This window comes from Cavia porcellus, unplaced genomic scaffold, assembly GCF_034190915.1.
Source record: "Cavia porcellus strain 051 isolate PalLab524CR breed Dunkin Hartley unplaced genomic scaffold, mCavPor4.1 scaffold_5, whole genome shotgun sequence".
In the NCBI taxonomy this organism is placed as follows: Eukaryota; Metazoa; Chordata; class Mammalia; order Rodentia; family Caviidae; genus Cavia; species Cavia porcellus.
The window spans coordinates 88,881,912-88,892,957 of NW_026947488.1; positions in this window are offsets into that span (position 1 = coordinate 88,881,912).

The following is an 11,046-nucleotide window of genomic DNA, read 5'->3' on the forward strand; positions in this document are numbered from 1 at the left end:
AAGTCTATTACCCTATTGCTGCAAATGTTTTGATGGAAAGAACATCACAAGAAATATCTGGCTTAAAATTAAATCTACAGTTTGTTGATTTTTATTTTATTTATTTTTTGGACTGGGAATTGAACTCACAACTGCTTGAGTTTGTGTTAAAAATTCAAGTCATTTTCAAAGATTCTTGGTTAAATTTTTGCTTGTTTGTTGGGAATACATGTCATATTCAAATTTCTTTCTGCAGCGATGTATAAATGTCATCTTTGAACAATTTTACAATTTATTTTTTTTGATATGGCAGATACCAAGTATGATGATAAGATATCAAGCTGATGTCAATGATTTCCAAAACATTAGAGCTCATCTTAGATTACATTATTCTGAGTTTTCCTTTCCTCACTCCTTGTTTCCTTCCTCCATTTTTCCTTCTTTCTTTCCTTTTCCCTTCCTTTGTTTGCTTTCTTCCTTCCTTTCTCTGTTCTTTCTTCTTAATTTTCAGTTCCTCAGGGGAAGTAGGATTTAATACTGTAGTTCACCTCTGAAACATCCCTGCTATTAGATGAAAGTCTGTATTTCTAATGTATGAGCATGTGCATATATTTTCTTTTTTTTGAGCCTGCATAGCAAATACCCTCTAGAAAAATTAGAAAAGTACTTGAAATAAAGCAATTATTTTCCTTCATCATAGAGAAAAGCAAGAGGCGTACAAATAACTTTTTATTTTCTGGTAGCCTGCCACAGATGAAGTTTACACTAATTAGAAATCATCTGGAGGCAGGAGAGCAGATTGAGCCTTCGGCTGGAAGTGCTTCCTGACAGGTGGTTCACCACAAAGCAACATTACAATTACCTAACACCCTGTTTGATTTGTGTAAACCTCATTACTACTCACATTATTTAATGAACTATGAGCATCCCTTCACCTCCCTGCAGATTGCAGTGCTCTATTTCCATTTCAATCGTGTAGTTTAGACCCATTTGTCTTTTAAGAACAAATATTGCCTCAAATTCAAAATTCTGATTTTGAATAGAAGTTTTATATTTCCCTAAAACTAGTTAGCAAGCTCGTTTGTTCATAATATGAATAATATTAACCTTTTAACTATTTGTCCCTCCATAAGTAAAAAAAAAATACTTATTTTTCCCGATATGTAAGAATATGTAAGTTTTCTGTGTGTTTTCATGTGTAGTGAGATGGAAAATTGAAGCAATTATCCAGATAAGTCAAGCCTCAAACCACGAAATTATCTCAATTCTAAGTTTTCTTTGTGTGTCTGTACACTCTGAAAGTCCATTTTAATGAAACCACAATATTGCATTTTTGTCACAGGTCTGTACTTGTTTATATCTATCTTAGCATAAAGCTTCATGTTTTCATATCTCATACATTTTCCATTTTTACGTAGAACAAATTTTCTTGGCAGTTTCCCAGAGATGCAGTTATGACTAATAGAACCTGATAAAGTAAGATAGAGCTTTCTGAAGCATGTTCTATTAAAATTGTCTTTTTTATTGGAGATTAATAATATCAATCAAACTTTCCAGAAGACTAGAATGAAGTGAACAAAATTCACAATTTTAAGGAATATGTAAGTATCCACCAAACACAAAACAGAAAAAGTAAAGAACTTTTTAATGCATCTCAGAAGGAAAGAAAATAAGCATTATTTTCTGCGAATGAAGGAGTGGCCATATGACTACCTTATTTTTCTTTTGTTTTTATTTCATAAGTTACTAGCTGGAAGTTAAATACTATACTACTCTTAATGTCATAGGATGTTAAAATCGTCACAAAATGTGTGTTGCTAGGCCTGAAGTTCAATAACTTTAAGTTCAACACAGTTTGACCTCAGCTTGCTTTGCAGACCTTTGTTAATAATTACCGACTTCAGAAACTTCTATTCTAGTGCAAGGGATTATTTGATATTTTCTAGACCCTCTTTGCTTGAACAGACCATTTCTAAATTAATCTCTCTCTCTTTTTTTTTTTCATTTTCATGCCTGCTGATCAAAGGTCATTTTGCAAAGAATCAATTTAGCTCACTTCTGCCTAACTTCAAAATCTGACTTTTTCATGTTGTGTCTCTATCTGCCCTTTAAAATAAAATAACACTCCAGAGATTCTGATGAGCTACCCATGCTGCAGTGAGCAAATAGCCCTTGAGACTGTGAGCTGTAGCACAAAAATTTCTATTTGTGCAATACTCTGAGGTCAGCGCACACACTCAGAAGCGTAGTAGGGTGCAGGGATAGCTGCGGACTTGTTTATGAAGAGAGCAGGATAAATGGAATATAAAGAGTCATACAATTACCCTGAGAAATGTTAAGGATAGTTGAAATTATTTTCACTCCTTTAATTAAAATATGGGATTTAAATCATCCTTTTTAAACTGAAATATTTTTATTGACCTGCTTGATAAATAAGATATGATAAAAGTGAGTTTTGTATTCCAAGCCTACCTTACCAGGTCCCCTGACCCTTGAAGATATAGACATCTACCTCAGAGAGCTGAAATGCTGCCTAAAAATATGACTAAAATAATACTGTTCTCCTAACAGGCGATGGATGTGTACACATGCTCTGAGCAACTATCCCAACATAGTGGAGTTCCACAGCCTTCCCTTCCACACAGCCAGGTGAGAGTTTTGTCCCTACCAATTAAACCTACTGCTGATCGAAGTCTACACTAAATGATCTTGATCACTTTCCACAATACTGAAATAATCTCCTAACATATATGTTTGAGTTCCTCTCCTACAAAACCAAAGAGTAAAATCTTAATCTATTACAATGTGGGTGAATTATTTGCACAGTGATATAGAAGTAGAAAAAACTAATCACTGGCACATGCTCATTTCCTCTCATTCTTATTTGGATAAAGAAATGCTAAGTGGGCAGAAAATTCTATATAGACTATAAAACGCATTATTATAATAAATTATTTTTTGTAGCATAAAGTCTCCTTTTACTGAGTCATTTAGGATTACCTTGTTGACAATTGTTTGTGTGTTTTTTGATATCATATTAATATTATTTTAAGTTTTTTTGAATATATTTTTCTAATAAGTTATTTTATAACCTGTTGCTGAAAGTTTGCTAGACTTTGACTTGAAACATAGAAACGTTAGAAAAAAGGAAGAAAAAAACTCATATATAATCATACCAGTCCACGGGAACCAGGCAAGAAGGACCTCTGTAGCTAACTCCAGAGTTAGTAAATTTAAAATGAAAATTAAAAATTAAAAATAATAGAAGAAAATTAGCAGGGTAGGAGATTATAGTGGTAGATTAAATAATAATAATACAGTGGATCTGGAAATACAGAAAGAGGGTTTTGTGTGTATGTGATACACTATTTCCATAAATATTAGAGATTATAATGAATATGGACTTGAGGGTAGATTTCCTTACAAAGGTACACAGTTTCAAAGACAGGGAAGAGACTAGGATTTAAAAAAAAAGCTGCTAGGATATGTTTTATAATTTGTATGTTTCAGATGATACTAGTATTAAAAGAAATAGAGAGAAAATGGCATTTCAAAGTTCCAGTATTCTGTGATGCTTGTAAAACTTGGAGATAAATCAAATTACCCAGGAGAAAAAAATGTGAAGAATAAATTGTGCTGTCAGAGTGAAACAGAAGCTTTTAGAACAGCAAGCCTAATTAGAAAGTGGAACCAACTTTAGATTCATCTTGTAAGTTTTTATCTTATGTGAATCAAATTTATTTTGCTTGAAATTATCTTGAATGTATCCTGAAAATATTGAAATAAGGAGATATAAAACAAGTGATAATAAATTATATGGGAAAAATGGAAACACTAAATCTTGAGGAATTCAACAGTACTTTCTTTTCCAAAAGTATACCTGTAGTCTAGTCTTTCAGTTAAAGCAGTGTACTAATGTCAACCAGTTTTAGAAATTCAAAATCCAGACCTTCAAAGAAAACTGACAATTGGTTGTCAATATCACAATTTCAAGTACTTTTTTCTGAAACTAAATAAAACTTAAAATTAAAATATATAAAATAAAAATCATATACCAAACAGAAGTATAAATCACATACAGTAAATACAAATACGGTGCTCTTATATCTGTAGGAATATCAAAGATAAGCTAGTTCTGATTCAGCTCAAATGATCTATATTAAATGAAAATTTAATAAAGTGATCCTGTACAAGGAGAAGTCTATTAGTGCAATGCGACTTTCGGTTTCATGACTAACTTTTAGTGTGATGGTACAACAAATTTGTTGTGAGCATTTTAAAGTGAATGATACATTTTTATTCAGTAAGTGTATGCAAAGAGTCCAGCCATTGAAATAACTGAAAGGGTTCATGAGCTTCCGGTTAGCACACAGACATAATTGTTTAATTTGTAAGCAAGCAATGTAGGAAGAGAGAAGGAAGAAAGTGTAGGTGAGCTCTGGGCGCTTGTGAGACCAGGAAGCACAAGGCCTGCTGTGTCACCCTTCTCCCACGCACATAGTTTCTCTCGGATATTTGGTGCAGATACCAAGAGAAAGTGATACTTGTGTCTTTTATGTAGATCTAGTCATTGAACCAAGCAGTCCTACTGTCACATTTACTTCCTTACCATCAAATTTTCCCATGTCATTAAATATTTTTCAAAAACCTGGTTTTAAATGTATCTATTTAGTAAGTAGAGATATACACTCCCATTGAAGCCTAACATTTCATCAAAAAGAGATATTGTTTCTTACATTTCTATAATTTTTGGTAATTTTGTCATAATTTAAAACTATTTTGATATATCAAAATTATGGTGCAAACTTTTCAATTAAAAGAAAGATAGAAGCCATGAACAAACAAGCTAGCTTTGGATATTACTAGGGAATTTTGCACAGCATGTAATTCACCATACACAATTTATTATTTAACTAGTTAGAAAAAAATCACCTTATCTTGAACAAGAATCAACACCTTTCGAGACACCTTCTCCAAGATACAGTCTTTGTCCCATCATAAAAGAACTCTGTTTTACATATGGCATATTTAATAGAAATCTTATAACATATCTCTGCATTTTTCCATGAGTGTTAAAATTAACATATTGAAGAACTTTTCCTATTTTTGAACAATGATTGACTGAAAATACTGCCTTTCATGACATTTAATAGCTAAAAGTGAACTGACATGAACTAAATTGAGTCCATAAAACTGAAGGTTGCTTCATTGATTTTGAAACCCACTTCTTTTTTATGTATAGAAAATACTTTCTTTTTTAAATTGCACTTTAGGACTTTCAATGAAAACTTATGTAAAACTAATGAGAATACCAACATCTTAAAAATATACTCTCTATTTTCTAACAATGTGGCCAAATGAATGCATCTTCTCTAAGTAGACTTTGGAGAAAGTTGTGCATGCTAAATTGCCTCTAGTGGTTTCACTTTTCTATCCATTTTATTTTCTTTTCCTTCCTGGTAAACCTGTTTTCACCATTATCTGTTCCATATTGCAAAAGTAATTGAAAGAAGAAAAATAAGCTAAAAACCCTTATGATCCCTTTCTCACTCTTGCAGTGGGACACTTCCACTGATTTAAAGAAAATAAGTGACCAAAATTAGTTTTCTAGTTCACATGATACTTTAGCAAATGCAGAAGTTTCATTCTCTAGGAGGAGGATCTATTTCTATGAAATATTTCGACAGATGAGCAAACAGCATTTACCGACTCATTTGGTATGGCTCCCTGAATAATATTGTGTAAACTAAACAGCTTTGGTGGTTTAAAGATGAAGATGTCTACTTAGAGCTGTGTGTCTGACATGAAAATGAACGTTTGGAACGGTTGGAAGAGGTAGGGTTCCCTGGATGTCTTGAATTTTCTCTACTTGGAGCCTCCTAATTGACAAGATCCTTTAAATTCTGAACACACATACGCACAATTTAGGAACTTAATTCATTATGCCAGCTCAATTCGTAATGTTGCAGATTTTTCTTTTGCTAATATAATTATTCTAGGAATATTTGCATTTGGGTAAGAGATAAATACTTGAAGTACTTAAATTATTTCTAATTCTAGAATATCAGTCATGCAGACAGTATAAGCAGTATGTAAGCTTGCTTATGTGTTGCTTTTAAATTTTATTGTTTTATTTAAATAAGAGGATCTGAGTCAGCAGTCCTGAAAATAGATTTTACTGTCTCCTGTGACTTCTAAACTGATGGTGTCTTAGTTTTCTTTCTCAATGTTCTGGCTTTGACATTTTAAAGGGAACTTTTAATTGAAGCCCTGCATATTTACTGTACACATTTCTGATGTTGCACATTATTTAAATTTACTTTAAGGAAAGATCATATATACAATATCATCATACTTCACACAATGAAAGGCAAATATGTTCTCACTATAAACAAAATAAATGAGGTATTGGTAATTTTAGAAGCATAAAATTTACTATCATTCTTGTTCTTTAAAATAATATTGGCATATAATTGTATCTCCATATAATTAGAACTATAATTTTTGTGTGCAGTAGAAGTAACAAACCCCAAAAGCATTGTATAAGAAATGCAATTTTAAAATGCATGTTCAAATAAAATATGTAAATTAATCATACCCAAATTATGAACAATGTGGAATTCTCAATAAGTTGATGAAAACTGAATTGCATTGGAGTTTATTTTTCAAAGACAAAAATATCCTGAGGGAGAAGGGTAACTGAAATTAAAATTACAAAATCATGTTTTATTATCAAAAATGCCAAGTAAATAATCTAGGAAACGGAAACAAGAATGTAAAAATAGACCTGTGTATGTAGCTGAGTGGCACAGTGCCTGCCTGGCATGCACAAGGTCCTGAGTGTAATATCTGGGTACCAAAAAGGAAAAAAGGAGTAAGAATACAGCAAAATATATTTTTCTGAGTAAGACATATTAATATAACAAAATTAATATCAAATATTTTTCACTCTTTTTAAACTCAAAAAAATTCAAGGTGATACAAAAGGGATTATTCTAATATTTGATTATATTAAAAGTTGTGGGAAATTTTTAAAATATTGGGTTTAAAAACCAATAAATAGTATATAAAATGAATAAAATAAATCACAACAGGAAACATTCAATTTATTAAATATTGTTTTACTTTAAGAACTAAAAACTGTGCTTCAGTGTGTTGCGGAGCAGGGAGCACTGACTAGTGGTGGATTGTACACGTACTAAGCAAGTCCTGAATCTTAACCTTAGTACTCCAAATGTTAATCCTTAAAATGGTTAACAGAGTGGTTTGCAAAATATGTTGCTGCTAATTACAGTAACGTCAGTGTTTTAAACTTATAGACATATAATCGTAGTGAATGTGCAAAAACATTTTCTTGAAGCAATTTATTATATGGTGTCAAAAAAACCCACACATTGTATCTCTTATGATATCCAAAATTTAATAAAATACCAAATTGCATAAAACATTTTTTTAAAAGTGAGTTTCCATAGACCAATATATTCTCATTAGATGTTGATTTTAGATATTTATAGCTGGATGAAAAAACTGCAGCCCAAGACAATGTTAAATATTAAGTAATAATGTGAAATTACTTACCTGGAATATTTAAAATAGATTATAGAATACTTGCTAATATTGACTCTATCTTTCCTTACAACTTAATGCTAAAATCTGACATATTGTCTGTGACACTGTTATAGCATCTACACTTCCTTGCAAGTTATAATATTTTTATTATTTATTATATAAGCAGAATTTTTTCAACACACCTCCTTTCAAAAGGTGAAGCTTACTTCCCCTATCTTTGGGTGTGAATTCCATCTGTTGGCCATGATCTAATGATGACAGAGGATGGCAGCAATTAGGCGTGTGAGTTTAGCTCAGAAGTAGAGCATGGCCTCGAGCGCTCAAGGTCCTGGGTTCAATCCCCAGCCATGAATTTAGGAAATGGCAAAAGTGAAATTTTGTAACTTTTAAAATTGGTTGATAATAAACTAAATGTTTGCTTCAGTGCCATGAGGACATTCATGTGGACAATGGAGAAGCCATTTTTGTCTTAACTTTTATATTTATTTGTACATGTTTTCAGTACATATTGATTGCATTCCTCCTGGGAGTGGATTCATATACAAGATAAATGTTAACATATTTTCTGAGACATTTCTGCCTTTCCCTCCCCATTCCTTCTATCTCTTGATCCCCTTCTCATTTGCAAAAGATCTATCTTTATCTCGTTTCCTGTTATTTATCTTTTATTTTGCTCTTTGATTTATTTATACTTTGGGTTTGTCACACAGGACAAAATGCAATTTTAAGCTTTTGTGTCTGGTTTATTTGCCTTATGGTCTCAAGGGGCATCTATTTTGCTGCAAATGACTCATGTGTAACTTTATGTCACAGTAGTACTTTTTTTTTCCTTTTTCTCTTTTTATCAGTACCAGGGATTGAATTTATGACCGCCTGATTGCAAGGCACGTACTTATGCCGCTGAGCTAAATCCCCAGCCCAACACAGTAGTACTTTTGTCTATTGTGCATGACTACCACATTTTAATTATCCGTTCATCTGTTAATTTATTTATAGGCTGTTTCCAGCATTTAACCATTGTGACTTGTGCTGTTATAAACGTAAGTGTGCATGTATAACTTCAATAGAATATTTTAACTCTTTCCGGAGAATACCTAGAATGGGAAGAGCTGGGTGGAGTGGAAGTTCTATTTTTAGTCTTTTGAAGAATTCCCACGCTACTTTCCATGGTGGTAATAATTATTTACATTCCTCACCAACAATGTAAAAGGTTAGCTTTTCTGCCTCAAAATTTGCCAGTATTTGTTATTTGGTTCCTTGATGAGAGGTACAGAATGACAGAGGGAGACAGAGAGAGAAAGAGAGAGGGAAAGAGAGAGAAAGGGAGGCTAACTCACTACGTTTGATTCTCCTTAGCCTCTCTGAGTGCTGAGATTTCAAGTGTGTGCAAAATAATGTATGTGCCAGGTTTGAAAGTAAGTGCTGAGAGTAAAAAAAAAAAAGTCATTTGGAAAACAGAATTACTTTAGGTAATAATATATTTATCTAAAGAGCAAAATTTAATTAAAATAAATATGGCTAACTTTTCTATGCATTAGACAATTTAGTTACACATGGAAGAACTAGTAAAATTCTTGTGTTTGAAATAGAAGTAATAGATAGATAAACACACTGACAGATATATTGCCTTCTGTGCCAAGAAGTGATTCCTAAATCTAAAAAAAAAAATAGAGAAATGCAAGTTTCCTTTGAGTCCTACCACATTCAGGAAATTTGAACAATAAAAATGGCACAGAAAAGTAAATGAAGGGTAATCCTAACAACACATAGAATCGGTCCTAATATGAGCACAGATCAGTAAAAAAGAAATATTTGTAGTTTTAAAAATTTTGTTCAAAGTTGAAATTACAAAATGCAACTGTCAGTAAAAGACACACTCTTTCTTAAAAATTATTCCCAAAAAGAAAAATATAACACTTACAATTTTTTGTTCACCAGGTCCTGTAAAAATCATGTTCAGATGCAAACCCAGGAAAAATATTCTTCAGCATATAAGAGACTAAGGAAACAGTGACATCTACCGTAACACGAGTCACTGTAATATTTATAAGCAATATTCATCATAATCCAAGCACACTTGTTTTATCATCAGCCTGGAGAGCTGGAGCCCAACTACTGCTTGTGTGTGTGCTCTCTAAACAATATGAGACGATCCACTCAAATCCTCTTTACTGTAATGAGAACGCAGAAACCTGCCTTCTGCAGCCAGCTCAGAAAAAAGTGGTCGTCTCATGTTTGAGGGTTGTATCAAATACAGGTTAGCAGGTTGTATTAAACAATGTTGTTTGTAAAATCATGTGTGAAACAGCATTCTCTTAAAATCCTGAAGGAAGCTTCTGCACGTTGAAAATGATTTTGAAATATTTTGTCTCAAATGGTTTTGGACTATTCTGTCTCTGTCAGCACTAAGCATACATGTATATCTATCCTCCCTTCCATCAAAAAAAAAAAATCTGAAAGGAGAGCTATAAATTAGAAAAGGACAGGACAGAAATGTCACCTATATCCTCTTTCCCCTTGGCAAGTAAATATATCATTTCCTCTATCTGACTCATTAAGTTCCACCTCTGTGTCTTGCACATGTCATTACCTCTGTTTGTCTGATGAATATCCATCTACCTCTTTCCTCAGATCAGACCATTTCCCAATTACCTTCAAGAGCTGTGCTCACAGTCATCTTTAAAAAAAAAAATCTCAATTTTCATGTACTGGATCCTGGTTAGGACAAAACTGCTAAATTATGCTAAAAATGGTTTGGGAAAGACAATTTATAAAGAGCATAACTAGATCCCAGCAGACATGGGTGTTTCATAAACTGAATATTTTCAAAATTGAAAAACAAAGTTCAGTGATGAAAAATATAATTAGGCTGTACAATTCTCTAGTGCTCAGAGTCAGACAAGACAAAACCACCTTTTCAGCTCTGTGACAGATACATGAAATGAACAAATCCCAGCTTAATCTTTCCTTTCAACCAGTGTTATTCAAGCACCATCCAAAGATTTATAAATAAGTTTTTATTGGTTTTCAGAAGAAAACTTGTGAAAAATCAACAAAAGTATGATTGATATAGAAACATGATTATATAGCAACATATATACATATTAAGAATCTATCCTTGTTTGCAGATTTTGTCCTACTTATTTGGGGAAATAATAAATGGTAGTTGAGAAGTACTAATTTTGCTTGCTTTCGTGTTTTCTTTCTGCAAGTTAAGTATCAAAAATCAGTTGTTAAAAAATCATATGTTATTTATTATTTTTCCCTTGCTTGTAAAAATCACAGGGCCTTATTGTCAGTTTTTGGGATTTACATAAAAAGGACTTTTGATAAGGAGTTATCATAGAAAGGATCCTCAATTCCTCAGGAGATTTTAATTATGCGTCATCCTTTCAACAAATATCAAACCTTACTATATTTTAGCCACTGTCTTTCTTTCTAAGAATATGTGTAGAAAATTCTAAGCAGATTATTTTTCTAAGGGGTCTTAGGGACACA